This window comes from Oenanthe melanoleuca, chromosome 11, assembly GCF_029582105.1.
Source record: "Oenanthe melanoleuca isolate GR-GAL-2019-014 chromosome 11, OMel1.0, whole genome shotgun sequence".
Lineage (NCBI taxonomy): Eukaryota > Metazoa > Chordata > Aves > Passeriformes > Muscicapidae > Oenanthe > Oenanthe melanoleuca.
Window position 1 is genome coordinate 12,014,943 of NC_079345.1, and position 6,013 is coordinate 12,020,955.

The window sequence follows — 6,013 nt, forward strand, 5'->3', positions numbered from 1 at the left end:
AGAGTCAGGAGTGAGGCACTCCCAGCTCAGTGTCACAGGCATCCAGTTCTGAGGCAAATTCTCCTGCTAGAGAGAAGATGCATTCATCACAAGAGTGATGCATTCTTACCCCTTCCACCATCATTTGTCTATGATTTTTGTCACAACAAGACCAAAATCACAGCTAGTTTCTGAATGGATATATTTCTGGGGACACACCAGCTTCCAGGATATGCCCACAAAAATGTGACTCCATTTGTTGTCTGTTTTCTCTAGTGAACTTCAATGGAGAACTTTTGTTCCAAAATTCTCTGGCTGCCATCAGACAAACAAGTCATTCTCCTGAATATAAAATAATTTCCATTAGTTTTCATTTGGTTAAGTGACAGTTGAAACAAAAGTCCTAGGAAAATTTTGGAATAGGATGATCATTGGAGGCAGAAGTTGAATTGGTTTCAATCAAAAACAATCATAGAGGAATTTGTACTGAATTTTTGTGTTGCATTTTCAAACGTGAAAGAAGCAGTGAAAGAACGAATGAAGGCAGCAAAAACAAACCCAAGGCAAACAGGCAACATGATCTGAGAAGAGATAAGAAAAAGAGTTTTAGGGTAGAGGGCTGGATGGACAAAGGCCTGGATCTGTGAGTGCTGTTATTAATCCCAGCTATGCTCAGGGAAACAGGGCTCAGTGCATATTCTTTGTGACTGAACAGATTTGTCCCAGAGAAACAATTTACTCCATAGTCAACTTCTCCTCCTAACAGAAACAAGCTAAAATTGGCCAGCCCCTTAGGTAAGAAAGAGATTAGTGGTGCTAGCAATGAGATCTGAAGTATAAGCACAGAAATTTCAAGTTGGTGTTCCAGCTCAGCCAAAGTGCAAGCTCTGGTATTTTTTCAATTCAATGTCAAACTCAAATGAATGGCTCACAAGACAGTCAGAAAGGAGGGTTTTAGCAGTCACCTAATCTGATCTAGCACCAGTGATGTACCAAAATGTTTCCCCCTCCAATAAATGGAATCATTCCAATCCAGGACCAGCCCTTGATCTGCTGGGAGAAGCCAGCATGGGGCATAACTGGCTGCAGCATCACTCAGATGTACAAGTCAAGAGAGAAGAAAAAGACCCCACTTGAACTTGCAAAGGACATGAGGAAATGTGTATTTCTGGCATATTCAAGTACTTGTAAGGTCTTCCAGTATAAACAGGGAAAGAACCAGTTTATACACACTTAGATGCATCTGGACTTGCAGATCAAGATCAGGGGAGAAAAGAAGCAGCAGACATTCCAGGAGGCTGTGGATTTGCTAACAGAACTTGACCCTTTCCCTTTGCCTCTCAGCAGTTCTTCTCAGAACTTCACAGGAAGACAACTGGAGCTGAAAAAGATGCCAGCTGATTGCTGTGAGCTGAGACACCACAACTGGGAGCCTGATCCTGGGAAAGCAGAAGTCTGATGTATTTAGAGATGTCTCTGTGCAATTTCTACAGCAATCAATTCAGTTGGTAGAAAAAAGTAAATAGGAACAACTGAAACATTAAAAGAAGTCATTAAACCTGCTGGCATGAAAAACTTCCCTAAAAAGAACTGGCCAAATCTCCAGATGATCACAGACACATAGAAGTTTAAAGAGTGTAGGAAACTGATTGGGGAATTTGCCAAAAGGTGAAAACTTCAGCATAGGTTGGATAGGAAGGAGGAACCCTTATAGTGGTCAGTAAACTGTGATTGGGCAGGTTTTTTTTGGGCAGTTTTCCATACACACAAAATATACAAGAGCACACACAAGGACTGCTCCTTTTCCAGTCTGCACATGAGTTAAGTTTTTACAGTGACCCCAGAGGCCAATGATGGAGGCTGAGCCTGTAACAGAACTACAAGTGGAGCTTTGGAGCAGGTAATGCTCATGGTCCATAGTACTGTACCTCCTGGCAATAGATTTTTAGCTCAGCAGGACATTTCTACCTGAATTTTCAGGAGAACAAATTTATGATCTGGGAAACCATGTATTGCTGCCATAGCTTTATAGATTTAACACAAACAGGCTTATATATAGGGATGGCAATAATGCTTTGTCCATTATTTCTGTACTGAAGAATTAGCAACACTCTCCCAACCAGAGCAACTACCAGGTAAAGACATCCAAACAAAACTACATAAGACAAAAACCAGATGGCTCCTTATGCCTCTCTTAACTCCTGTTAATATGCCTGAAAGAATGGGTTATCAAAAGCATGAGTACACCCAGAATTTATACAACTGACAGAGTTCCCACTTCATTGACTGGAACAATGGATTTGTTCTTTCAGTAATAGCCTACAGGGTGCTGAAATACTTACCTGAGAGGGATGTTGTACTGGAACAGAATGCCACAGTGAAATCATCTGGTAAATGAAGCACTCTACTCCAGCATGCAGTTCTTCTTCAGATAATCATGCTTAATGCTTTTTCCATCACAGAAGAAAAATCTGGTATTTCAAATTGAAATAAAGATGTGGGATATGGAAAAATGTACAAGTTACTGCTGGGCCTTTTAAGAGACAGAAATACTCTGGCTGAAGCTGTTGCTATTATGAATCTCTAAGCTGCAAACTGTTATGTCTTGCTATCCATGTTATGTCTTAGTTTAGACAGCCTTGATCATGAGTTTTCCTAAATGACCAACAATTAATATTTCATGCAATCTTTCTTTTTTGATGCCATTTATTCATTCATTCTATTATGTGATTACTAAACAAAGACAGACCTGCAGCAAATAGAAGGTGAGGTGTGTCCTTTCACAATGGAGAGCAGGTATCAATTCTGAACCTCTACAAACAAACATAGAGTGGAAATGCACCTGATTTGCTATATTTGTTCCATATCTAGAACAAACATTTCTAGGACACTTGAATAGTTTTGTATCTTTAAGACAAGAATTCACACAGCTCAGACATAAAAGAGTTGTTAAAAAATGGGGCCTCTATCAAGGGGCTAACTCTTCACTTGCCTTACAGTCAAGGAACCTCCATTTCCTTCTTATTTTCAAAGCCTTCCCAAAAGTTTTAGCCATATGAAGTGACAACAGTGATTCAGATACAATTCTTTAGGTCCTGTTTTCACCACAGGAAAAAACCCACATGCTAAGCCTAATTAAAGTCTAACACACCCTTTTAAAACAGCTCACACTACCCATGCAACATTCATTTTCCTGCCACAATGCCACCTTGCCCTGCCTGCATATACTGTATTCTTTAAAAACACCTTAAAAAAATCTTAAAGAAGAGCTTATAATTATTCCAAATAGCTTCAGCTAACAAAATATAGAGCATAAGTTCATCTTTCCATAGAATATCATGGAAAGAAGGGGAAAATCATTTGGAGGCAAATAGTAAAAACCAGTCATCTGTACTAATGAACTGTGCTGTAAAATAATCTCAGTTGGCATTGCCACAGTCTTACACAGAATCAGGTCGAAACAAATTCTGAATTATGTGGAAGGGATTGTTAGAGTTGCCTAAGCTAGTTAAAAGTCTAGGATGTGTTAGGGTGAAGGTTCTATACTGGATTCAGGTATAACATGCTTGGGATGAAGCAATGAGCAGATTCACTGCAGTAATGCTGATTGGAATCCAGGTATTTATCATGAAGGTCACATGCTAAAGCAGGGCTATTGAACAAATGGAAAATATTAGCTCATGATCAGATAGAAGATACTTTCATAATAGAGAGAGATCTATTTTTTTTTTTTAATAAGACTCCTCATACAGGTCACTGAATGGGTGATTGGAGATAAGTTAGTCATGCTTACCTGAAGTGTTAACCATATAAATGCTTTCATAAAATCACAAATTACCCATTTATCATTGCTGGACACTTACCAAGGTTGGAAGCAGTGCAGCAAGTATGCAAAATGCTGATACCCACAAAGCACTTCAGATGAGTCTCTGGTACACCCATCCAATGACAGCCCATAACTGTGGGGCATAATAACTGATCTTGAGAGAATGATCAGGGCAAATAAACTTATTGCTAGATTATATTTGATGATATAAAGTTAACAAATTGAGAAAAAAAGCTCTGTTTACTCTGAAAATTCTTCTGAGGGTGTTTGTATCTTGAAAATAATCCCAATGTTAATGCAGAATTGTGAGTGCATTTGCTATTTGAAAAAATAATCAGTATAATAGCTGTTAAGAAGATTTATCTGATGATCCTGTTGAGGGTCAGAACAGCTTATCTGTTCTTAGAACTGTAAAGATAATATTAAGCATGCAAAGGAGCAGCTATGGATCTAGACAAAGCTGCTCAGTAAATCAAAAGGCTCCCCTGCTATGTTACACAGCACACAAACAGCTTTAGCTCCAGCTCTGCACACACTGACAGCTACTTACATGAATTTTAACACTAGGACACATTAAGATGATATTTTCAGAGTGGTATTTTTTCTATTCTGATGCCCCCCATTCTCTGGCAGCCTTCTCTGAGTGACTAATTTCTACTTGAAAGAGGCAGAGAAGGCAGAAATGCTGGTACACTCTGACAATGAGCACGGAAAGTGGAGCTTACACCTTGGGCTGTGGAGGAGCTCAGAACATCCCTGGTACAGGAAAGGTCCAAGCCATGGTGAGTATGCACAGCACACATAAAGCCTAAAGCCAGCTATAAAATAAAACTCCAATTTAACCTTCCTCTTGAAATCTCAGGGTGAATATCACAAATAAATTGTTGGATATAGAGAACATAAACTTCAAATCAGTTGTCCTCATGCCTCAAAGTAAGAATATCAAGTTTCAGCTTTCTGAACGTGAGCTGAAAACCAAGTTAAGGAATGATACAACCAGCAGTTCTGCTCAGCTGTGTCATTTTCTGACCAGCTTCTCTTTTTCTACTCTAGAGTAAACACAGTTGACAAGGCCAAATATGTAGAACACAGACACACAAAAAACCCAAACAACAAATCAAAACAAAACGAGTGGCTCCATACCCACAGGGGAGAGCCCAGGCTGTTCTCTTGCAGCCAATGTTGGTTATGAGAGAAATTCCTGTGAAGGCAAATGGCTGTGAGAGAGAAGTGCTGCACACCACGGGCAGGGAGCTCTGCCAGGCTGGCAGGGGGGTGGGCACTACTGGGGCCACTTCTCACAGAGAAAACGAGGCACAAAGGGATCAGTTGCTCCTTGGAAAGAGAATTAAATCAACCAGCTGTCAGCAAGGGGGGACAGGGCAGATGTAGAAAGTTAAGACTGATGATGTTCTGGTGATTTAAGTACAAGTTGCAGTATTTAAGACTTTCAAAATAAAATGTTTATGAACTAAAAGTACAGCAAATAGATTTCTTTATTTTGTGAACTGAAATAAGGTGATAAGCCAGGTAAAAAGAAAAAAAAAATCTAACATTTAGATTGTATTGAAATTAAATATTCCTTTCAAGTAAAAACCTCTATAATAATCCTAGATTATACATGCTTGAATAAAGACAATTAAAAAATTAAATTTGAGAGTAAAATATTTCAGAGGTGAACAATATTAAGGGAACTTTTTGGGTTTTGCAAACCATAATGCAGCTTTAAGACTAAAAACAAACAAAGAAAACACGTTTACTTGATGGAGTTTTTCCCCTTAGAGAAACACATTTTGATGTCTGCATTTTTGCAGAACCTTGAGTATCTTAAGGGTTCTCTCTCAGCAAAGCAGAGCTTATCCAGCTGTCTAATGAGGTAAGAGTGAGTGCTGGGATGGAGGATTGGCAGGCAGGACAGGATCCTCGGTGTGATAGTCAAGGAAAATCAAGCATGGTGAATGGAAAAGGAATTTAGTTTCAATGTTTATGCAGAGACAAAGCAAGGAAACTAATGAAAAGGTCCTAATCTCTTTCTGTAGGCTTACTGAAGTCTTATTTTTGCAATTATATGTAGTTAGATATAGTTTGATTTATACAGTGTCGTGAGCTGTTATTACTCAAAAGTTACTGGCGGGCAGAGAGATGTCTCTTCAGCTGGGGGATCCCAGCTGTGTGGGTCAAAGGACACAGGGTCTGGATTGATGATCC